This window comes from Equus caballus, chromosome 5, assembly GCF_041296265.1.
Source record: "Equus caballus isolate H_3958 breed thoroughbred chromosome 5, TB-T2T, whole genome shotgun sequence".
Taxonomy (NCBI): Eukaryota; Metazoa; Chordata; class Mammalia; order Perissodactyla; family Equidae; genus Equus; species Equus caballus.
In genome coordinates, this window is record NC_091688.1 from 61,350,517 (window position 1) to 61,375,593 (window position 25,077).

The following is a 25,077-nucleotide window of genomic DNA, read 5'->3' on the forward strand; positions in this document are numbered from 1 at the left end:
GAGAAGGCAGGACCAAGGTTCTCCTCCCTCTTTACCCCCTCCTGCCAGAAAAGCCCAAATCAGCAGCCCTCACTGTATAAGAAACTTCATCAGGATTGAGCCAAATCAGGGTTTTCATTATCCCCGTCTGGTCCCCCCATCTCCTTTTCTGCAGCCTCTGGTAGGGCTGGAGAAATCATTCCAGCCATCCCGCTGTGCCTGAACAGCCCAGAAACCCATCCCTTCTCCACACATACCCCATGGCATATGTGCATATATTCTTCTCCAGTCATTATAGGAGAAGGATCCTTCCATCCCTTCTTGAAAAGCCTGCAGTGTCAGGCAGGGAACAGGGGATATGGAATGGGGGAGCAGGCTTTCCCGGGGCTTCACACTCCAAGTTGGAGGCCTCCAGCCCCTCTCTTAAGTTTCATTTGGAGAGGTCTTTCTTGGCTGATAAGATCAAAGCATTCCCTCTGCCAAATCATTACCTTATTTTCGAGGCAATTACGGAACTTATTGTATCAATTAGCCCAGTCTCCAGCTGCAGCCATTTATCTCTGTCATGCTTGCAGAAGGGTCTGCCCCGACGCAGCCAGCCGGGCCAGTGAGGGGAGGGCGGGGAGCAGGGCCGAGGCCCGGGGAGCTGTCCGGCTGCTTTCAGGAGGGACAGGCAGGTGGAGGGCATCGGGGGCGCCCTTCCGAGGACTGGAGAACCGGCTGGCTCCTCCTTGCGAGCCCCGCCACGGCCGCAAAAGCTCTTTTCAGCGGGCGCCACACCTGCACGCCTGATGTGGCCCGGGAGGGCGAGCCAACAGCCTGGAGTGAGAACGAGACCGCCCAGGTCAGGCCCGGACCCGCGCTCCGCGGAGGAAAACACAGAGCGGGAGCCAAGACGCCCGCCCCTTCCTGACTTGCTGGTGGGCGACTCACTATGTGGGCCGCGCGCCCCACAGTGGCGTTTCCTGGAAAGGCATGGCAGGGTGAGCTGCGTCTTCGTGGGGACTAACGCGTTTCAGACTGGGAGAAAACCTAAGGAGGGAGTGCGTGGCACCGAGAAGTGAGTGTCCCCAAGGGTGCGGGAGTGTGGCCTCCTTTGCTTCTGCCCTGTCTGCAACCCCATCCTGCAGAAGAAGCACGTCCACACCTGGTGTTGGGGTCCCTTAGAGCAGTGGTTCTCAAACTTTTTGGTTTCAGGACCTCTTTACACTCTTAAAAATGATCAAGGACCTCAAAGAGCTTTCGTTTATGTGGGTTATGTCTGTCCATATTAAAAATTAAACCGAACACAGGAGCCAACTGATAGCGCTCCCAGTGGCCAACGCTGGACAATTTGAGCAGCAAAATAAAGTAGTTTTGGATTATAACCCAAAGTACAAAATAAGTATGCATGAGTCCACACTGATATAAATAAATGATTGAGTAAATAAATATATGAGAAGAGACAAATCTCCCATGCAGAAGAATTCCTAATAATTTATGTAGCTGCTTTTCCCTTAAGGAGGTGGAGTATAAATCTCCACGCCTTAAATGTGGGCTACTGGTTGTGATGTCCTTCCAAAGAGTACGCAAGAGAAAAGGATGTGTGTGTTGGGGGGTCGGGGGCAGCGTGCTGAGAAACTTTCCAGTGGGGAAACCTGATCAAGGTCAACCTCAACGGTGATAGGCCATGTTGATAGCAGGTACCCTTGATATGATGTGATGGGAATGACATTTTACCTTTGTGGTTTTCCTCCCCATAACCCTAGTCTAATCATAAGAAAAACATCAGACAAATTCCATCAGAGAGACATTCTACAAAATACCTGGTCAGTACTCCTGAAAACTGTCAAGGTTGTTCAGAAACAAGGAAAGGCTGAGAAACTGTCATAGCCAAGAGGCACCTAACCAGTCATGACAGCTAAATGTAAAGTTGTATCCTGATGGGATCCTGGAAAAGAAAAACGACATGAGGGAAGAACTGAGGAAACATGTATAAAGTATGGACTTTAGTAAATAATAATAGTGTATCAATATTGGTTCATTAATTTTGACAAATGTACCACACATTTGTAATGTAAGTAAGATGTTAATAATAGGGGAAACGGTGTGGGGTGTATGAGCACTCTGTATGATCTTCGTAATTTTTCTGTAAATCTAAAATTGTTCTGAAAAATAAAGTTTATTTAAAAAGATTAAGATATTTAAAAATATTCGTATATTTTAATATATTTAAAATTAGCAATAATAAACCCAATACTTGTTAATATTATGAAAATATTAATATGAATATTTGTTAATATTAATTAATGTTAATATTTATGAAAATAATTTCCAAAACAAAAGTAGTGAGAAGAATGTCATTATGCAACATTTTTGGAAATATCTGTAAGTCTGGCTTAATAGCAGGATTCTCATATCTGCTTCCACATTCAATCTGTTGCGATATTACAGATCTTGTAGCCTCTGGAAAAGTCTACTGTACACTTGTGAGAGAATGATGGGGAGAAGGACAAAGAGCATCTTGGTGGTATTATGAACCTCTTTGAGATCTGCTACCTTAGCAATCTCATCCATTACTGTGATTCTAGATTCCCAATTAAAAATCCCTAGCTTTGACAACTGTTCTGAGTTCCCTGTGTTTGTCATCACACCCTCTCCTTCCCCCAACCCCTAATCATCTACCCTGTCAACACTTCCCAGTTCATGTCAACATGATCATCATTCCTCCAGTCATAATGGCTCCATGGAATTACTGTGCAAAATACTACACTTCCCACTGTGCAAAATTATTTAGTCACAGGACAGTTGCCCCTTTCATTTTTCCTAAATAGCTGAGAAGTGTCACAACCCCTAGAATAGTGAATGTGCAATAAATAATTGTTGGATGACCAACCTCTCCCCATTTCCCTATTCCCCAGCCCCTGGTAACCACCATTCTACACTCTGTTTCTATGAGCTTGACTTTTTTTTTTTTTTAAGATTTCACATATAAGTGATATCATGCAGTATTTGTCTCTATGTCTTTTTTCACGTAACATAATGCCGTCAAGATTCATCCATGTTGTCACAAATGGCAAGATTTCCCTTTTTCGTGTGTGTGAGCAAGGTTGGCCGTGAGCTAACATCTCTTGCCAATCTTCCTCTTCTTTTTTGGTTGAGGAAGATTGTTGCTGAGCTAACATCCGTGCCGATCTTTCTCTATTTTATGTGGGATGCCACTACAGCGTGGCTCAACGAGCGGTGCTAGGTCTGTGCCCAGGATCCGAACCTGCAAACACTGGCCACCAAAGCGGAGCATGAGAACTTAGCCACTATGCCACCAGGCCAGGCCCAGGATTTCCTTTTCTTATGGCTGAATAATGTTTCATTGTGTATGTGTGTGTGTGTGTATATATATATATATATACACACACACACACACCTACATCTTCTTTATCCATTCATCTGTTGATGAACCCAGGTTATTTCCATATCTTGGCTATTGTGAATAATGCTTCAATGAATATGGGGGTGCAGATATCTCTTCAAGATATTGATTTTGCTTTCTGCGGATATATTCCCAGAAGTGCGATTGCTGGATCATAAGATAGCTCTATTTTTAATTCTTTGAGGAAACTCCGTGATATTTTCTGTAATGGCTATAACAATTTACATTCCCATCAACAATGTACAAGGGTATCCTTTTCTCCACATCCTCACCAACATTTGTTATCTCTTAGCTTTTTGATAATAGCCATTCTAATAAGGTGTGAGGTGGTATCTCATGTGGTTTTGATTTGCATTTCCCTAATAATTACTGATGTTGAGCACTTTTCATGTACCCGTTGGGCATCCCTATATCTTCTTTGGAAGAATGTTTATTCAGGTCCTTCGCCCATTTTTTAATTGGAGTATTTGGGGATATTTTTGCTATTGAGTTGTATGAATTCTTTATATATTTTAGATATTAGCCCTGGACAGGTATATGGTTTCCAAATATTTTCTCCCATTCCATACATTCCCTTTTCACTTCATTGATTGGGTTTTTTTGTTTTTTGCTGTGCGGAGCTTTTTTTTGTTTTTGTTTTTTTGTGAGGAATTTTAGCCCTGAGCTAACATCTGCTGCCAATCCTCCTGTTTTTGCTGAGGAAGATTGGCCCTGAGCCAACATCCGTGCCCATCTTCCTCTACTTTATATGTGGGATGCCTGCCACAGCATGGCTTGATAAGTGGTGCATATGTCTGCTCCTGGGATCTGAACCTGTGAACTCTGGGCTGCAGACGCAGTGCGTGTGAACTTAACCACTATGCCACTGGGCCAGCCCCTGTGCAGAGCTTTTTAGTTTCAAGTATTCCCACTTATTTATTTTTGCTTTTGTTGCCTGTGCTTTTGGCATCTTATCAAAAAAATAATGGCCAAGACCAATGTCAAAGAGGTTTTTCCCTATGTTTTCTTGTAGGAGTTTTACAGTTTCAGATCTTACATTTAAGTCTTTAATCCATTTTGAGTTAATTTTTGTGAGTGGTGTAAGATAGGGTCTAGTTTAATTCTTTTGCATGTGGATATCCAGTTTTCTCAACACCATTTATTGAAGAGAGTGTCCTTTCCCTATTGTGTGTTCTGGGCACTCTTGTCAAAAATTTGTAGGGGATTATTTTCTCTATTCTGTTCCATTAATTTTTGCATGTGTTTTTATGCCAGTACCATACTATTTCCTTACTGTTTCTTTGTAATTTAGTTTGAAATCAGGAAATGTAATGCTTCCAGCTTTGTTCTTTCTCAAGATTGCTTTGGCTATTCAGGGTTTTTTGTGCTTCCATACAAATTTTAGGATTGTTTTTTCTGTTTCTATGAAAAACACTATTGGAATTTGATAGAGATTGCATTGAATCTCTAGATCAATTTGGGTATTATGGATGTTTTAACAACATTAATTCTTCCTATCCAAGAACATGGATATCTTTCTATTTTTTGTTCCTTCAATTTCTTTCTTCAATGTCTTATAGTTTTCAGTGTACAGGTCTTTCACTTCATTGCTTAAATATATTCTTAAGTATTTTACTGTTTTTGATGCTATTGTAAATAGAATTGCTTTCTTACCTTCTCTTTCAGATAGTTTGTTCATAGTGTACAGAAACGCAACTGATTTTTATATGTTGATTTTGTAGCCTGCAACTTTACTGAATTTGTATATTAGTTCTAACAGATTTTTGGTGGAGTTTTTAGGGTTTTCTAATATAATGTCATGTCATCTGCAAACAGAGACAATTTTACTTCTTCCTTTTCAATTTGGCTACCTTTATTTCTTTTTCTTGCTCTAGCTAGGACTTCCAGGACTATGTTGAATATAAGTGGTGAGAGTGGACATCCTTGTCTTGTTCCTGATCTTAGAAGAAAAGCTTTTAGGTTTTTACTGTCGAGTATGATATTGGCTGTGGGCTTCTCATATATGGCCTTTATTATGTTGAGGTACATTCCTTCTAAATTTCTTGAGAGTTTTTTTTTTTTCTTGCTGCTTTTCAAAATTCTCTCTGTCTTTGATTTTTGACACTTTTATTATAATGTGTCTTGGTGAAGTCTTCTATGGGTTGAATCTTCATGGGGGCCTATGAGCTTCATTTACTTGGATGTCCATCTCTCTCCCCAGGTTTGGGAAGTTTTCAGCCATTATTTCTTTAAATAAGCTTTCTGATCCTTTTCTGTCTTTCCTTTCATTTTGAGACTCCTATAATGCAAAAATTCTTTTGCTGGATGATGTTCCATAATTCATGTAGGCTTTATTCAGTCTTTTTCATTCTTTTTTCTTTTCTAATTGGATAATTTCAAATGCCCATCTTTGAGTTCAGAGGTTCTTTCTTCTGCTTGATCAACTCTCTTGTTGATGCTCTCTATTGAGTTTTTCATTTCATTCATTGTATTCTTCAGCTACAGAATTCCTGTTTGGTTCTTTTTTACAATTTTTATCACTCTGTTGAACTTCTCATTTTGTTCCTGAATATTTCCTGATTTTGCCTAATTGTTTTGTTTTCTTGATTTTGTTGTCATATCTGTATTCTCTTGTAACTCACTGAGCTTCCTTAAAACAATAATTTTGAATTCTTTGTCTGGTTCTTTGTCTTGCACAACATTGGGGCAGGTGCGCGGGGTAGTTGCTGGAAGTTGTTACCTGGGGCTTTGTGGCAACGATGGCTGTTCCTTGCCTTAGTGAAAGCCGCAGTGTGCTCTGTGGAGCAGACAGCTGGAATCCATGCCAAAGAACATTACTGGGTCCTCTGCTGTGAAAGCTGCAGGGAGTCTATGGCTGTTGCTGTGGGGGCTGTTGAGGTCCTCAAAAGCAAAGCAGACCAGGCCACTGGGGACTGCACTGGCACCTGCTGCCTGATTGATACTGATAGCGCCTGCCCTTCTTCTTTGGTCCTAGCCAACTCCAGTTGTCTCTGCTAAGCTGATTTCCCTAGTGATCCTGTCTGTGGTTATTCTCTATTTTTTGCTGTAGGTTCTTAATTGGACTCTTGAGCCCTCCCAGAGCTATTTTAGTTCATGGATAGCTGTCTGATTTTTGTTTTTTGTGTAGAGACGAAGGCTGACCTCTCCTACTCTGCCATCTTGCTGACATCATTTCAAGGTACTTCTCATTCTATGCTCTGAACATGCTCTATGCTTCCTCAGCTCTTAGAAAGTTTTATTTTAATTGTTTTATTCTTCCTTTTTTATTGTTTTTAAATTTAAAAGTAATACATTCAGGGGCTGGTCTGGTGGCACAGCGGTTAAGTCCACATGTTCCACTTCATGCGGCCCAGGGTGCGCCAGTTCAGATCCCGGGTGCAGACATGGCACCACTTGGCAAGCCATGCTGTGGTGGGTGTCCCACATGTAAAGTAGAGGAGGATGGGCACAGATGTTAGCTCAGGGCCAGTCTTCCTCACCAAAAAGAGGAGGAGTGGCAGCAGATGTTAGCTCAGGGTGATCTTCCTCAAAAAATAAATTATTAAATAAATAAAATATGCAAAAAATATTTTTAAAAAAGTAATACATTCATGTAGAAAAAAACTCCAAACATATACATGTAGTAAAAAGTAAAAGTCCTTCTTTATACCATATCCCCCATTCCATACTCCTTCTTAGAGTTAAGCACAATTATTTCCTTTTAGATATTGTTATGTACTTGCTGACATACATTATATGTAATTCTTTGAATAGAATTTGGATCAGACTATTATTATTCTGTGACTTGCATTTTTCCCTCAACAACATACTTAGGTTATCTTGCCATGCTATTCTTTGTAGTTGTCGTGTAACATTCCAAGCTGTGCATATATCATAATCTTCTTAATTATTCTCCTATTGATGAACATCTGGGTTATGTCCAGATTTATGGTACAATCAGTATTATACATATATCTTGCAGTAATATGTATTTCTCTAGAAGTGAAACTGCTAAGTCAAAAGGCATGCCTATTTTTTAAATTTGAGTTCATAATAGTTTACATCATTGTGAGATTTCAGTTGTACATTATTTCTTGTCTGTCACCACATAGGTGTTCCCCTTCACCTGCTGTGTTCCCCCAACCCCCTTCCACTGGTAAATACTGAACTGTTTTCTTTGTCCATGTGCTTGTTTATTTTCCACATATGAGTGAAATCATATGGTGTTTGTCTTTGTCAGTCTGGCTTATTTCGCTTAGCATAATTCCCTCCAGGTCCATCCGTATTGTTGCAAATGGGATAATTTTGTCTTTTTTTATGGCTGAGTAGTATTCCATTGTATATATATATATATCACATCTTCTTTATCCAATCATCAGTCGATGGGCACTTGGATTGTTTCCATGTCTCAGCTATTGTGAATAGTGCTGTAATGAACATAGGGGTACATATATCACTTTGGATTGTTGATTTCAAGTTGTTTGGGTAGATACCCAGTAGTGGGATAGCTGGGTCATATGGTGGTTCTATTTTTAGTTTTTTTGAGGACTCTCCATACTGTTTTCCACGGTAGCTGCACCAGTTTGCATTCCCACCAGTAGTGTATGAGGGTTCCCTTCTCTCCACACCCTCTCCAACATTTGTTATTTTTAGTCTTAGTGATTATAGCCATTTTAACAGGTGTCAGGTGGTATCTTAGTGTCGTTTTGATTTGCATTTCCCTGATGATTAGTGATGTTGAACATCTTTTCATGTGCTTATTGGCCATCTGTATCTCTTCTTTAGAAAAATATCTGTTCATATCCTCTGCCCATTTTTTGATTGGGCTGTTTATTTTTCTGTTGTTCAGTTTGTGAGTTCCTTATATATTATGGAGATTAACCCCTTGTTGGATACATGATCTGCAAAAGTTTTCTCCCAATTGGCTGGTTGTCTTTTTGTTTTGTTACTAGTTTCTTTTGCCTTGCAGAAGCTCTTTAGTCAATGAAGTCCTACTTGTTTACTTTTCCTTTTGTTTTCCTTGTCTGAGAAGACATGGTATTTGAAGCATTCCTTTTAAGTTCAGTGTCAAAGAGTGTACTACCTATATGATCTTCCAGAAGTTTTATGGTTTCAGGACTTATCTTCAAGGCTTTGATCCATTTTGAGTTTATTTTTGTGCATGGCATGAGATGATGGTTTACTTTCATCCTTTTGCATGTGGCTATCCAGTTTTCCCAACACCATTTATTGAAGAGACTATCTTTTCTCCACTGTATGTTCTTGGCCCCTTTGTTGAAGATTAGCTGTCCATATACGTGTGGTTTTATTTCTGGGCGTTCTGTTCTGTTCCATTGATCTGTGTGCCTGTTTTTGTATCAGTACCATGCTATTTTGATTACTATGGCTTTGCAGTACATTTTGAAGTCAGGGATTGTGATGCCTCCAGCTCTTTTCTTTTTTTGTTATGATTGCTTTAGCAATTCAGGGTCTTTGGTTGCCCCATATAAGTTTTAGGATTCTTTGCTCTGTTTCTGTGAAGAATGTCATTGGGATTCTGATTGGGATCGCATTGAATCTGTAGATTGCTTTGGGTAGTATGAACATATTAACTATATTTATTCTTCCAATCCATGTGCATGGAATCTCTTTCCATCTCTTTATATCATCATCTATTTCTTTCAATGACGTCTTACCGTTTTCATTGTATAAGTCCTTCACCTTCTTGGTTACATTTATTCCTAGGTACTTATTCTTTTTGTTGCGATTGTAAAAGGAATGGTATTCTTGAGTTCTCTTTCCGTAAGTTCATTATTAGAGTATAGAAATGCAAGTGACTTTTGTAAGTTGATTCTGTGCCCTGCAACTTTACTGTAGTTGTTAATTATTTCTAATAGTTTTCCAATGGATTCTTTAGGGTTTTCTGTATATAAGATCATGTCATCTGCTAACAGCGAGAATTTCACTTCTTCATTCCCTATTTGGATTCCTTTTATTCCTTTCTCTTGCCTAATTGCTCTGGCCAAAACCTCCAGTACTATGTTGAATAAGAGTAGTGATAGTGAGCATCCTTGTCTTGTGCCTGTTCTCAGAGGGATGGTGTTCAGTTTTTCCCCATTGAGTATGATGTTGGCTGTCGGTTTGTCATATATGGACTTTATTATGTTGAGGTAATTTCCTACAATTCCAATTTTGTTAAGAGTTTTTATCATAAATGGCTGTTGGATCTTGTCAAATGCTTTCTCTGCATCTATTGAGATGATCATGTGGTTTTTATTCCTAATTTTGTTAATGTGGTATTAACATTGATTGATTTACAGATGTTGAACCATCCCTGTGTCCCTGGTATAAGTCTCACTTGATCATGATGCATGATCTTTTTGATGTATTACTGTATTCGGCTTGCCAATATTTTGTTGAGGATTTTTGCATCTATGTTCATCAGCAATATTAGCCTGCAGTTTTCCTTTTTCGTGTTGTACTTGTCAGGCTTTGGTATCAGAGTGATGTTGGCCTTGTAAAATGTGTTAGTAAGCATTCCATCTTCCCTAATTTTTTTGGAATAGCCTGAGAAGGATCAGTATTAAATCCTCTCTGAAAGTTTGGTAGAATTCTCCAGGGAATCCGTCTGGTCCTGGGCTTTTATTTTTTGGGATGCTTTTGATTACTGTTTCAATTTACTTGTGATTGGTCTATTCAGATTCTCTATTGCTTCTTGATTCAGCTTTGGGAGGTTGTAAGTCTAAGAATTTATCCATTTCCTCTAGAGTGTCCATTTTGTTGGCATACAGCTTTTCATAGTATTCTCTTGTAATTTGTTGTATTTCTGTGGTAGCCATTGTTATGTCTCCTCTTCCATTTCTAATTTTATTTATCTGAGCTTTCCCTCTTTTTTTCTTTGTAAGTCTGGCTAGGGGCTTGTCAATTTTGTTTATCTTCTCAAAGAACCAGCTCTTTCTTTCATCAATCTTTTATACTGCCTTTTTTGTTTCAATAGCATTTATTTCTGCTCTGATTTTTATTATTTCTCTCCTTCTGCTGACTTTGGGCTTTGTTTATTCTTCTTTTTCTAATTCATTTAGGTGTAGTTTGAGATTGCTTATTTGGGATTTTTCCTGCTTGTTAAGGTGAGCCTGTATTGTGATGAATGTCCCTCTTAATATGGCTGCTGCTGCATCGTGTATGAGTTGGTATGGTATGTTTTCATTTTCACTTGTCTCCAGATATTTTTTGATTTCTCCTTTAATTTCTTCAATGATCCATTGGTTGTCCAATAGCATGTTGTTTAGTCTCCACATCTTTGTGTCTTTCTCAGCTTTTATCTTGTAATTAATTTCTAGTTTCATAGCGTTGTGATAAAAAAAAGATGCTTGTTATTATTTCAGTCATCTTAAATTTATTGAAGCTTGCCTTGCTTCCCAACATATGGTCTATCCTTGAGGATATTCCATGCACACTTGAGAAGAATGTGTATTCTGCTGTTTTTGGAGGGAGTGTTCTATATATGTCCATTAAGTACAACTGGTCTAGCTTTTCATTTAATTCTGCTGTTTCCTTGTTGATTTTCTGTCTGGATGATCTGTCCATTGATGTAAGTGGAGTGTTGAGGTCCCCTACTATTATTATGTTATTATTAATATCTTCTTTTATGTTTGTTAATAGTTGCTTTATGTACTTTCATGCTCCTGTGTTGGGTGCATAGATATTTATAAGTGTTATATCTTCTTGGTGGAGTGTCCCTTCAATCATCATATACTGCCCCTCTTTGCATCTCTTTACCTGTCTTATCTTGAAGTCTACTTTGTCTGATACAAGTATTGTGACACCTGATTTCTTTCATTTGCCGTTAGCTTGGAGTATCGCCTTCCATCCCTTCACTCTGAGACTGTGTTTATTGTTGGAGCTGAGATGTGTTTCCTGGAGGCAGCATATTGTTGACTCTTGCTCTTTAATCCATCTCGCCATTCTGTGTCTTTTTATTGGAGAATTCAATCTATTTATGTTTAGGGTGATTACCGATATATGAGGGCTTAAGGCTGCTATTTTATCACTTGTTTTCTGGTTCTCCTGCTTTTCCTTTGTTTCTCATCCTGTGTATTTTGGTCTACCAATTGCGTTATGTCTTTTTTTATGTTGTGTTTCTTTGTTTTCTCCTTATTTATTATTTGTGTCTCTGTTCTGCTTTTTTGTTTAGTGGTTACCATGAGGTTTGTATTCAAAATCTTGCAGATAAGATAGTCCATTTTCTGATGGCCTCTTATTTCCTTGACTAAACCAATTCAGTGCCTTTCCTCTTCACCTTCTGAGTTGTTTTTCTCACATCTTATTCCATCTTGTATTGTGAATTTGTGATTAAAATGACAAGATTGTTTTTGGTGTTTTCCTTCCTTTTGTCTTTAATGCTATTCTTGAATATTTGCTAACCTGTTCTGATATATAGCTACAATTTTCTGATTTTGTCTACCTATTTATCTCCTTACACCATGCTTTGAAACCCCTTTCTCCCTCCCTTTTTTTTTCAGGTATGAGGGCCTTCTTGAGGATTTCTTGTGTGTGGGGGGGGTGCGGGGGGCATCTCATGGCTACAAACTCCCTTAGCTTTTGTTTATTTGGTAAAGTTTTTATTTCTCCATCATATCTGAAGGATATTTTCACTGGATAGAGTATTCTTGGCTGAAAGTTTTTGTCCTTCAAAGATTTGAATATCTCATTCCAGTCTCTCCTAGCCTCTAAGATTTCTGCAGAGAAATCCACTGAAAGCCTGACAGGGGTTCCTTTGTAGGTTATTTTCTTCTCTCTTGCTGCCCTTAGTATTGTTTCTTTGTCATTCACTTTTGCCAGTTTCACTACTATATGCCTTCCAGTAGGTCTTTTTACATTGACAAAGTTAGGAGATCTGATAGCTTCTGTCACATGGATTTCCATCCCCTTCCCTAGGTTTGGGAAGTTCTCTGCTATTATTTCTTTGAACAAGCTTTCCACTCCATTCTCCTTTTCTTCTCCCTCTGGAATACCTATAATTCTCATGTTGTGTTTCCTAATTGAGTTGGATATTTCTTGGAGACTTTCTTCATTTCTTTTTTTTTTTTTTTAAAGATTTTACTTTTCCTTTTTCTCCCCAAAGCCCCCTGATACATAGTTGTGTATTTTTAGTTGTGGGTCCTTCTAGTTGTGCTATGTGGGATGCCACCTCAATGTGGCCTGACAAGTGGTGTCATGTCTGCACCCAGGATTTGAACCAGTGAAACCCTGGGCCTCTGCAGCCCAGGGCACGAACTCAACCACTTGGCCATGGGACTGGCTCCTCTTCATTTCTTTTTAGTCTTAGTTCTCTCTCCTCCTCTATCTAGAGCATTTCAACATGTCTATCCTCTATTATATGCTGATTTGCTCCTCTAGATGTCTGCTCAAGCGTTCATGGAATCTATATTTTGTTTTATTTATTCCATTGTGTCTTTCATCTCCAACATTTCTGATTGGTTCTTCTTTATAGTTTCAATCTCTTTTGTGAAGTAGATCCTGAACTCATTGAATTGTTTCTCTACATTCTTTTTTAACTCATTGAGTTTTTTTATTATAGCTATTTTGAATTCTCTGTCATTTAGATTACATATTTCTCTGTCCTCAGGACTGATTTCTGGGTAATTGTCATTTTCTCTCTAGTCTGGAGATTTAATATAATTTTTGATACTGCCAGAAGGTATGGCTCTGTTTTTGTGCAGTGTGGTATTATTTGGTCTCAGTTACCACCTATCACCACTGGGTGGGGTTCAAGAGCTGTGCATTCTGAGCCCTCTGCATTCTGCTGAGATCCCAGGCACTGGAGCTGGCACTGAGTGGGTGGGAGGAGGGGCAGGTATTTCTGCATGCTCTTGGGGTTTTCTCCCTCAACTTTCATTATCTGCTCTCCTGGGGTGTTGGCTTGATGAAGTCACCTCCTGCAATAGCTTTCACCTTGGTAGGGGGATTCCCTCTAGGCTGTGAGGGCACTTGGGGATCTTTGATGTTCCCACAAACAAACATCTGCTCTCCTATTCCTTCCCTCTCAGAGGCTGCCCGCAGTCCTGGATCCCAGTCTTTTGGGGAGGGAGTGAAGTTTTACCCCATTCCAGCTCCTCCAAAGGGGGCTCCAGCCTCTCTGCCCTCTGTCGTATGACTGCATGGGTCTCTCAGACATCTTTTGTGTTGTGTGTGGACGTCCTGTGTTGGAGTGTGAATGTCTCTTTCATTGTATGGTGGAGGGCAGAGATTACTGGGAAAGCACACTCCACCATGATGCTGATGTGACCCCTCATTCCCCCATTTTTGTGTATCAAATACTACCCATCCTTCAAGGCCTAGGTCAAAATCTACCTCTTCCAGAAAGATCTTCCTGATCTCCAACCCCTCTGACAAATAAACCCAGAAATCATTCCTCCAGCTACTGAACATCCATAGCACTTTCTCCTTTTGTTAAGTTATGCTTGTGTTTCTCCCTTCCAATAGACTGAAGGATCCTGGAAGGCAGTAGTAACTGGCAGGTAGAGTGCCTTACACACAGTAGGCATTCAAAAAAAGTAGAGTAAGTATAAATGATAGTTAAAATGTCAGACAGCAAACTGTAAGGGAAAAATTATTAAGACATAACAAATGTGATAAAATTTCAGAAGAGGCCAAAAATATTTTGAGCTGGTCAGGAAAGGCCACACAAAGCAGGACCTTGAAAGATGAGTAAGATTCAGCTAATTAGACAGAGACAGGAAGAGCAAGGGTGAAGAGATAGGAAAATTTGGGGAAAAAATTTAAATTAGATCCTTACCTCACAATTGCATCCCTAAAATAGATTCCAAATTATTAAAGATTTAAATGAAAGAACATAAAAGTATTAGAAAAAATTTAGGGGGTGAGGTCCATATCGTACCTTCCTAAGTAAGATAGTAACCCTGAAGCTATAAACATATTTGTACGATGTCATCATAAAAAAATTTAGAGAAAAAGTAACAGAATAGGAAAAAAATTTGCAACATGTATAACAAAGATTTATTTTCCATAATATGTAAACAAACTTTTATAAATCAATATGAAAAGATGTTCAAGACTTCAGGTTTCTGGTCTGGCATTAAGAAGCTTGGAAGTTGTCACTCCATCCTAACAATAGCAAAAAGCTGAAGAAACGAAAAATCAACAACTTTTCTTAGATCCATGAGAGAAGTGAGATCGCATAGCAAACTACTGCCCCCCAAGTTGGAGAGACAGAGAGGCGAATACAGAGAATCACAGTTTACTGGAGCAGAAACCTCCTCAGGAAATAGTGCCAGGAAAACCTACAGTAGGTAAGCCTAAACTGTAATTGACAAATTTCTAGAGGTTCAGTGTGGACAAGTCTGAGAGTTAAAAACTCCAGGGGGACCCAGTCTTGGGAGACCCTACCACATTTTTGTGAGTTTTTCTTTCAGGAGCTTGACCAGATTCTCATAGTGAATATTAGAGAAAAATCCCCTCATGCTTCCAGCAGGGGGAAGGGAAAAGTAATCATTTTGAATTGAACATTAATCATTGTTAAGCATTCTGTTCTTAACAAGGCCTGCCCTCAGGAGAAATTATTTTACCAGAGTCTAAGCTATTGATGTTTTTTCAGAACATAACCAAACTGGGGGAAGGTAAATGTGCAACTCTAGCCCACTCTAGTCTTCCATGTGTAAAAAGGGAAATGCCGAACTCTAGCCGACTCTATCCATCCTTTCCCACCTAAACAGTGGGGAAAAAAATCTGAGAAGCACTTGTAAAGTTCATAGTGCAGAGTCACAGGCTTATTAAAAGACTGTGACCTAATCATAGGACTATAGAATCCTTCCCTTCACCCCACACCTTACCAGCATATTACTAAAGACTCATTTACTGAAGTTCCTTTTACTCAGTACATCATGTCCAGCTATCAAGGAAACATTACAAGGCAAAATAAAAGGTAAATAAAACACAGCCTGAAGAGACAGAGCCAGCATCAAAAAGAGACTCGGATATGGCAGAGACATTGGCAGAAAATTTAAAACAACTATGATTAATATGCTAAAGATTCTAATGGATAAAGTAAACAGCATGCAAGAACAGATGGGCAATGTAAGCAGAGAAGTGGAAATGCTAAGAAAGAATAAAAAAGAGGGTCCAGTCCCATGGCTGAGAGGTTAAATCGCATGCTCCACTTCAGTGGCCCAGGGTTTCGCTGGTTCTGATCCTGGGCAGGACATGGAACTGCTCATCAAGCCATGCTGAGGCAGAGTCCCACATAGCACAACCAGATGGACCTACAACTAGAATATACAACTATGAACTGGGGGACTTTTGGGAGAAGAAGAAGAAGAAAAAAGAATCAAAAAGAAATGCTAGAGATTGAAAATACTGTGATAGAATAAGGAATGCCTTTGATGGGCTCATTAGTAGACTAGACACTGCTGAGGAAAAAATCTCTGAACTTGAAGATACCTCAATAGAAATTTCTAAAACTGAAAGAAAAGAGAAAAAAAGGTGAAAAAACCCAGAAAAGAATATCCAAGAAATGTGGGGCAACTATGAAAGTTGTAATATATGTGTAATGGGAGTACCACAATGAAAAGAAAGAGAAAAAGGAACAGAATATTTGAAGCAATATGATTGAGAATTTCCCCAAATTAATGTCAGATACCAAATCACAGATCCAGGAAGATCAGAGAACACCAAGCAGGATAATATATATATAATATACACAGTTAGGTATATCATATTCAAACTGCACAAAATCAAAAATAAAGAAAAAAATCTTGAAAGATGCCAGAGGAGAAAACCACTTTACTTATAGAGGAGGAAAGACAAAAATTACATCTGACTTTTCCTTAGAAACCATGCAACCAGGAAGAGAGCAGAATGAAATATTTAAAGTGCTGAGAGAGAGAGAGAGAGAGAGAAAACCCACTTAGAATTCTGTATTCTGTGAAATTATCCTTCAAAAGTGAAGAAGCGATACTGTCTGAGACAAAGAAAAATTGAGAGAATTTGCTGCCAGTAGACCTGTCTTGCAAAAAATATTAAAAGAAGTTCTTCAAAGAAGGAAAATAATATAGGTCAGAAACTCAGATCTACATAAAGAAAGGAAGAGTATCAGGAAAGGAAATAGGTGAAAGTAAAATAAAAACTTTTACTTTTCTTAATTGATCTAACAGATAACAGTTTGTTCAAAATAATAATAGCAATGATGTACTTGAGTATGTATGCTTAAATATATGCATATGCTTTTGTATGCTTATGTATAAGTGAAATGAATGACAAAATGATACAAGGGACAGGAGGGAGGAATTAGGATTACTGTTATTAAAAGGTATTCACTGGGCTGGCCCCGTGGCCGAGTGGTTAAGTTTGCGTGCTCTGCTTCTGCGGCCCAGGGTTTCATCAGTTCAAATCCTGGGCGCGGATATGGCACCACTCATCAAGCCATGCAGAAGTGGCATCCCACATGCCACAACTAAAAGGACCCACAACTAAAAATACACAACTATGTACCGGGGGCTTTTGGAGAAAAAAGGAAAAATAAAATCTTTAAAAAAATAAAAAATAAAATAAAATAAAAGGTATTCACATTACCTGTGAAGCAGTGCAGTGTTACTTGAAAGTGGACTTGGATTAGTTATAAATATATATTGCAAATTCTAGGGCAATCTCTAAAAAAAAGTAAAAAAAGAAGTATAATTGATACACTAAGAAAGGAGAGAAAATGGAATCATATAAAATGTTCAATTAAAAGTACAAAAGGCAGGGCCAGCCCCAGTAGCCTGGTGGTTAAGTCCAGCATGTTCTGCTTCAGCAACCTGAGTTCAGTTCCCAGGCACAGACCTATACCACTTATCTGTCAGTGGCCCTGCTGTGGTGGCAGCTCACGTACAGAAAGGGAAGATTGGCAGCAGATGTTAGCTCAGGGTGAATCTTCCTCAGCAGGGAAAAGAAAAAAAAAACTACAAAAGGAAGGAAAAGAATGGAAGACAAAAATAGGAACAACAAACAAAGGCAGTGAATATAAAACAGAAACAAATATGGTAGATATTAATCCAGTTTATCAATAATCACTTTAAATGTCAATGGTCTAAATACACCAATCAAAAGAGAGAGAGTGTATCAAAAAACAAGACCCATCTGTATATTGTCTGCACAAAACCCACTTTAAATATAAAGACTCATATAGATTAAAAGTAAATGGGTGGAGGAGCTGGCCCTGTTGCCTAGTGGTTAAGTTAGGCACACTCCACTTTGGTGGCCCAGGTTCGGTTCCCGAGTGCAGACCTACACCATTCGTCAGCAGCCACTCTTTGGCGGTGTCCCACATACAAAATAGAGGAAGATTGGCACAGATGTTAGCTTGGGGCAAATCTTTCTCTAGCAAAAAGAGGAAGATGGGCAACAGATGTTAGCTCAGGGTGAATCTATCTCAGCAAAAAAAAACAGTAAATGGATGGAGAAACATATAGCATGCTAACACTAATCAAAAGAAAGCAGAAGTCAATATATTGATTTCAGAAAGAGCAAACTTCAAAGTAAGGAAAGTTATCAGGGATAAAGAGAGGCATTGCCTAATGATAAAGGGGTCAATTCTCCAAGAAGACTTAGCAGTCCTAAAGTGTGTGTGCCTAACAACAGAGCATCAAAATACATGGGGGGAAAACTGATAGAACTGCAAAGAGAAATAGATGAATACAATACCACAGCTGGAGACTTCAACACCCCTCTATCAGAAATGGACAGATGCAGCTGGCAGAAAATCAGTATCAGCATAATTGAACTCAACAGCACCACCAAACAACTGGTTATAATTGACATCTATTGACCACTTCACTCAAGGACAGCAGACTACACATTCTTCTTAAGCTCACTTGGAACATTCACCAAGATAGACCACATTCTGGACCATAAAAACAACTTAACGAATTTAAAAGAATAGAAATCATACAATGTCTGCTCTCAGACCAAAATGGAATTAATCTAGAAATCAATGACAGAAGGATAGCTGAAAAAAATCCCAAAATACTTGGAGATTAAACAACATACTTCTAAATAACACATGCATCGAAGAAGAAATCTCCGGAGAAATTTAAAAATATTTTAAACCAGATGAAAATGAGAATACAACTTATTAAAATTTTTGAAATGCAGCAAAATGATGTGCTTAGAGGGAAAGTTATAACAATGAATGCACATGTTAGAAAAGAAGAAAGATCTAAAATCAATAATGTAAGCTCTACCTTAGGAAACAAGTAGAAGAAGAGCAAATTAATCGCAAAGTAAGCAGAAGAAAAGAAATAATAAAAATTAGAGCAGAAATCAATGAAATTAAATACAGGAAATCAATAGAGAAAATCAACAAAACCAAAAGCTGGTTCTTCAAAGAGATCAATAAAATTAATAAGCCTCTAGTCAGGCTAACTAAGGAACAAAGAGAGAAGACATAAATTACTAATATCAGAAATGAAAGAGAGAACATCACTATAAATCCCATGGACATTAAAAGGATAATAAAGGAATGTTATTAACAACTCTATGACCACATATTTGATAACCTGGATGAAATTGGTCAATTCCTTGAAAGACATAATCTACCAAAACTCACACAAGAAGAAATAGACAATCTGGGGCCAGCCACATGGCCGAGTGGTTAAAGTTCAGCACACTGCTTCTGCAGCCTGGGTTCACAGGTTCAGATCCTGGGTGCAGACCTACACCACTCATCAAACCATGCTGTGGCAGTGACCCAAATACAAAATAGAGGAAGACTGGCACACATGTTAGCTCAGGGCTAATCCTCCTGAAACAAAAAAAAGAGGACTGGCAATGAATGTTAGCTCAGGGTGAATATTCCTCAGCCAAAAAAAAAAAAAAAAAAGAAGAAGAAGAAAAAGAAATAGACAATATGAATAGGACTATATCTATTAAAGAAATTAAGCCAATGATTAATAACCTTCCAAAACAGAAAGCACCAGGCCCAGATGGGTTCATTGGGAATTATACCAAACATTTAAGGACGAAATTATACCAACTCTCTCCAATCTCTTCTAGAAGGCAGAAGCAGAGGGAATACTTCTAACTCATTCTGTGAGGCCAGTATTTCCCTAATACCAAAACCAGACAAAGACATAACAAGAAAATTACAGACCAGTATCTGTCATGAGTATAGATGCAAAAATCCTCAACAAAATATTATAAAATGAAATTCAACAATGTATAAAAAGAATAGTACATAATGACCAAGTGGGATTTATCCCAAGTATGCAAGGTTGGTTCAGCATTCAAAAACCAATTAATGTAATATATCACATCAATATGCTAAAGAAGAAAAATCACATGAACATAGATGTACATGCACATAGATGCAGAAAAAGCATTTGACAAAATCCAACACCATTCATGATAAATAAAAAAAATCAGCAAATGAAAAAAAAAGGAAAAATATCCTGAACTTGATAAAGAACATCTACAAAAACATCTACAGCTAACGTCATACTTCATGGTGATAAACTAGAAGCTTTCCTGCTAAGATCAACGACAAGACACGGATATCTCCCCCTCACCATTCCTTTTCAAAGTTATACTGCAAGTCCTAGCGAATGCAACAAGATAAGAAAAGGAAATAAAAGGTATACTTATTGGGAAGTAAAAAATAAAACTGTTTTTGCTCACAGAAAACATAACTGTCTATGCAGAAAATCTGAAAGAATCAACAAAAAAAATTCCTAGAACTAATAAGTAATTATATCAAGGTTGCAAGATACAAGATTAATATACAAGGGTCAATTGCTTTCCTATGTATCACCAATGAACAAGTGGAATTTGAAATTAAAAATACAATACCGTTTACATTAGCACCCTTCAAAAATGAAATAATCAGGTATAAATCTAACAAAATAGGTACAAGATCTATCTGAGGAAAACTACAAAACTCTGATGAATGAAATCAAAGAACTAAATAAATGGAGAATTAGTCCATGTTCATGGACAGGAAGACTCAATATTGTCAAAGTATCATTTCTAACCAATTTGATCTATAGGTTCAATGAAACACCAATCAAAATCCCAGCAAGTTATTTTGTGGATACTGAAAAACTGATTCTAAAGTTTATATGGAGAGGCGAAAGACCCAAAATAGCAAACACAATATCAAAGGAAAATAACAAAATCAGAGGACTGCACTACCTGACTTCAATACTTCTATAAAGCTACAGTAATCAAGACAGTGTGGTATTGGCAAAATAATAGACAAATGGATCAATGGAACAAAATAGAGAACCCACAAATAGACCCACATAAATATAGTCAACTGATCTTTGATAAAGGAGCAAAGGCCATACAATAGAGAAAAGATAGTATTTTCAATAAAAAGTGCTGAAACAACTGGACATTCACGTGAGAAAAATTAATGTAGACTTTATACCCTTCACAAAAATTAACTCAAAATGTATCATAGGTGTAAATGCAAAACATAAAACAATAAAACTCCTAGAAGATAAAACAGGAGAAAATCTAGGTAACCGTGGGTATGGGGATGACTTTTTAAATACAACAGCAGAGGCACAATCCATGAAAGAAATAATTAATAAACAGGACTTCATTAAAGTTAAAAACTTCTACTGTGCAAAAGGCATTGTCAAGAGAATAAAAAGACAACCCACAAACTGGGTAAAAATATTTGCAAAAGACATGTTTGATAAAGGACAGTTATCCAAAATACACAAAGAACTCTTAAAACTCACCAATAAAAAAATTAAAAACCTGGTTAAAAATTCGGCAAAAGACCTGCAAAGAAACTCCACAAAGAAGATATACAGATGGCAAATAAGCATAAAAGATGTTCCATCATATGGCATTAGGGAAATGCAAATTAAAGCAACGACTTACCATTTATGCACCTATTCAAATGGCCAAAATCCAAAACACTGACAACACTAAATGCTGTTGAGGATGTGGGGCAACGAGTGGGAATTCTTTCATTGCTGGTGGGAATGCAAAATAATACAGCCACTTTGGAAGATAATTTGGCAGTTTCTTTCAAAACTAAACATACTCTTACCATGTTACCCAGCAATCACACTCCTTGGTATTTACCCAAATGAGTTGAACACTATGTCCACAAGAAAACTTGCACACAATGTTTATAGCACCTCTATTCACAATTGGCAAAACTTGGAAGTAACTAAGCTGTCCTTCAGCAGATGAACTGATAAACCATGGTACATCTAGACAAGGGAATGTTATTCAGTGCTAAAAAGAAATGAGCTATCAAGACACGGAGGAATCTTAAATGCATATTACTAAGTGAAAGAAGCCTATCTGAAAAGTCTACATACTGTATGATTCCAATTATATGACATTCTGGAAAAGGCAAAATATGAAGAAAGTAAAAGCATCAGTGGTTACCAGGTGTTTGGGGGGAGGGAGAGATGAATAGGGGGGTCACAGAGGATTTTTAGGACAGTGAAACTATTCTGTATGATACTGCAATGATGGATACATGTCGTTACATATTTGTCAAAACCCATAAGATGTATAACACCAAGAGTGAATATTAAGGTAAACCATGGACTTTGGGTGACAAAGACGTTTCAATGTAGGTCATAGATTATAACAAATGTACGACTCCGGTGCAGGATTTTGATAGTGGGGGAAGCTGTGTGTATGTGGGGGCAAGAGGAATATGGGACATCTCTGAACATTCAATTTTGCTGTGAACATAAAACTGCTCTTAAAAATAAAGTATTTCTTTAAACAGACACTAAGATGAGCAAAGGCTATGAATAGATAATTCTCAGACGTCTACAAATGTCTCTCAAGCATTGATATTCAGGGAAACATGGATTAAAATGATGAGATATCACTTATTTGCCCATTTGATTGGAAAAGAGTTTAAATACTTATATCCAAATTTGGTGAGGGTAAAGGGAAATTAGCAATAATATATTGTTGTTAAAAGTGTAAAGATTGATGGAATCTTTTCAAAGGACATTTTGGTAATATGCAACAAACTTTAAAATAGGCATGCCTTTTAACGAACAGCCATTTATGATAAAAACTCTTAACAAAATGAGGATATAAAGAAATTACCTCAACATAATAAAGTCCATATATGACAAACCCACAGCCAACATCATACTCAATGGGGAAAAACTGAACACCATCCCTCTGAGAACAGGCACAAGACAAGGATGCCCAATATCACAACTCTTATTCAACATACTACTGGAAGCTTTGGCCAGAGCAATTAGGCAAGAGAAAGGAATAAAAGGAATCCAAATAGGGAATGAAGAAGTGAAATTCTCGCTGTTAGCAGATGACATGATCTTACATACAGAAAACCCTAAAGAATCCATTGGAAAACTATTAGAAATAATTAACAACTACAGTAAAGTTGCAGGGCACAGAATCAACTTACAAAAATCACTTGCATTTCTACACTGTAATAACGAACTTACAGAAACAGGACTGAAGAATATGATTCCAGGGGCTGGCCCTGTGGCTGAGTGGTTAAGTTCGCGCGCTCCGCTGCAGGCGGCCCAGTGTTTCATCGGTTCGAATCCTGGGCGTGGACATGGCACTGCTCATTGAACCATGCTGAGGTAGCGTCCCACATGCCACAACTAGAAGGACCCACAACTAAGAATATACAACTATGCACCGTGGGCTTTGGGGAGGAAAAAAGGATAGAAAAATAAAAAAATAAGAATACTGTTCCATTTACAATTGCAACAAAAAGAATAAAGTACCTAGGAATAAATGTAACCAAGAAGGTGAAGGACTTATACAATGAAAACTATAAGATGTTATTGAAATAAATAGATGATGATATAAAGAGACGGAAAGAGATTCCAAGCACGTGGATTGGAAGAATAAACATAGTTAAAATGTCCATACTACTCAAAGCAATCTACAGATGCAACGCAATCCCAATCAGAATCCCAATGACACTCTTCATGGAAATACAACAAAGAATCCTAAAATTCATATAGGGCAACCAAAGACCCCGAATTGCTAAAGCATTTAATCCTGAGAAAAAAGAACAAAGCTGGAGGTATCACAATCCCTGACTTCAAAATGTACTACAAAGCCATAGTAATCAAAATAGCATGGTACTGATACAAAAACAGGCACACAGATCAATGGAACAGAACAGAACGCCCAGAAATAAAACCACACGTATATGGACAGCTAATCTTCAACAAAGGGGCCAAGAACATACAGTGGAGAAAAGATAGTCTCTTCAATAAATGGTGTTGGGAAAACTGGATAGCCACATGCAAAAGGATGAAAGTAGACCATTATCTCATGCCATGCACAAAAATAAACTCAAAATAGATCAAAGACTTGAAGATAAGTCCTGAAACCATAAAACTCCTGGAAGATCATATAGGTAGTACACTCTTTGACATCGAATTTAAAAGGACCTTTTTGAATACCATGTCTTCTCAGACAAGGGAAACAAAAGAAAAAATAAACAAGTGGGACTTCATCAGACTAAACAGCTTCTGCAAGGCAAAAGAAACTAGGATCAAAACAAAAAGACAAACAACCAATTGGGAGAAAATTTTTGCAGATCATGTATCCAACAAGGGGTTAATCTCCATAAAATATAAGGAACTCACACAACTGAACAACAGAAAAATAAACAGCCCAATCAAAAAATGGACAAAGGATATGAACAGACATTTTTCCAAAGAAGATATACTGATGGCCAATAAGCACATGAAAAGATGTTCAACATCACTAATCATCAGGGAAATGCAAATCAAAACGACACTAAGATACCACCTGACACCTGTTAAAATGGCTATAATCACTAAGACTAAAAATAACAAATGTTGGAGAGGGTGTGGAGAAAAGAGAAACCTCATACACTGCTGGTGGAAACGCAAACTGACACAGCCACAATGGAAAACAGTATGGAGATTCCTCAAAAAACTAAAAATGGAACTACCATATGACCCAGCTATCCCACTACTGGGTATCTACCCAAACAACTTGAAATCAATAATCCAAAGTGATATATGTACCCCTATGTTCATTACAGCACTATTCACAATAGCTGAGACATGGAAACAATCCAAGTGCCCATCGACTGATGATTGGATAAAGAAGATGTGGTATATATATACAATGGAATACTACTCAGCCATAAAAAAGACAAAATCATCCCACTTGCAACAACTTGGACGGACCTGGAGGGAATTATGCTAAGTGAAATAAGCCAGACTGACAAAGACAAACACCATATGATTTCATGTCATATGTGGAATATAAACAAGCACATGGACAAAGAAAACAGTTTAGTGTTTACTAGGGGAAGGGAGGTGGGGGGTGGGCAGAGGGGGTAAAGGGGAGCACTTATGTCGAGACAGACAAGAAATAATGTACAACTGAAATTTCACATGTAAACTATTATAGACTCAATAAAAAAATAATTGTAATCACCAAAAAAAAAAAAAAAGGGGGTATGAGCATTTCAGGCATGGGGAATGTCACTATTGTCTTTTCACTAAGAATGTAAATTCTTTTCTTGTTTTTTTTAAAGTTTGGCACCTGAGCTGACAACTGTTGTCAATATTTTTTTTATTGCTTTTTTCTCCCCAAATTCCCCCAGTATATAGTTGTATATTTTAGTTGTGGGTCCATCTAGTTGTGGTATGTGGGACGCCGTTTCAACATGGCCTGGCGAGTGGTGCCGTGTCTGCGCCCAGGGTTCGAACTACCGA

The 25,077-nt window shown here is 38.0% G+C and overlaps 1 long non-coding RNA gene across 1 annotated transcript; it reads left to right on the forward strand.

Moving 5' to 3' along the window:
- The first annotated feature begins 635 nt into the window (after positions 1 to 635).
- Positions 636 to 2,153, forward strand: LOC138924109 (uncharacterized). Its single transcript, XR_011438760.1, has 2 exons — positions 636 to 1,039; positions 1,728 to 2,153. It is a non-coding gene; the product is annotated as an uncharacterized lncRNA (long non-coding RNA).
- The last annotated feature ends 22,924 nt before the right edge of the window (positions 2,154 to 25,077 follow it).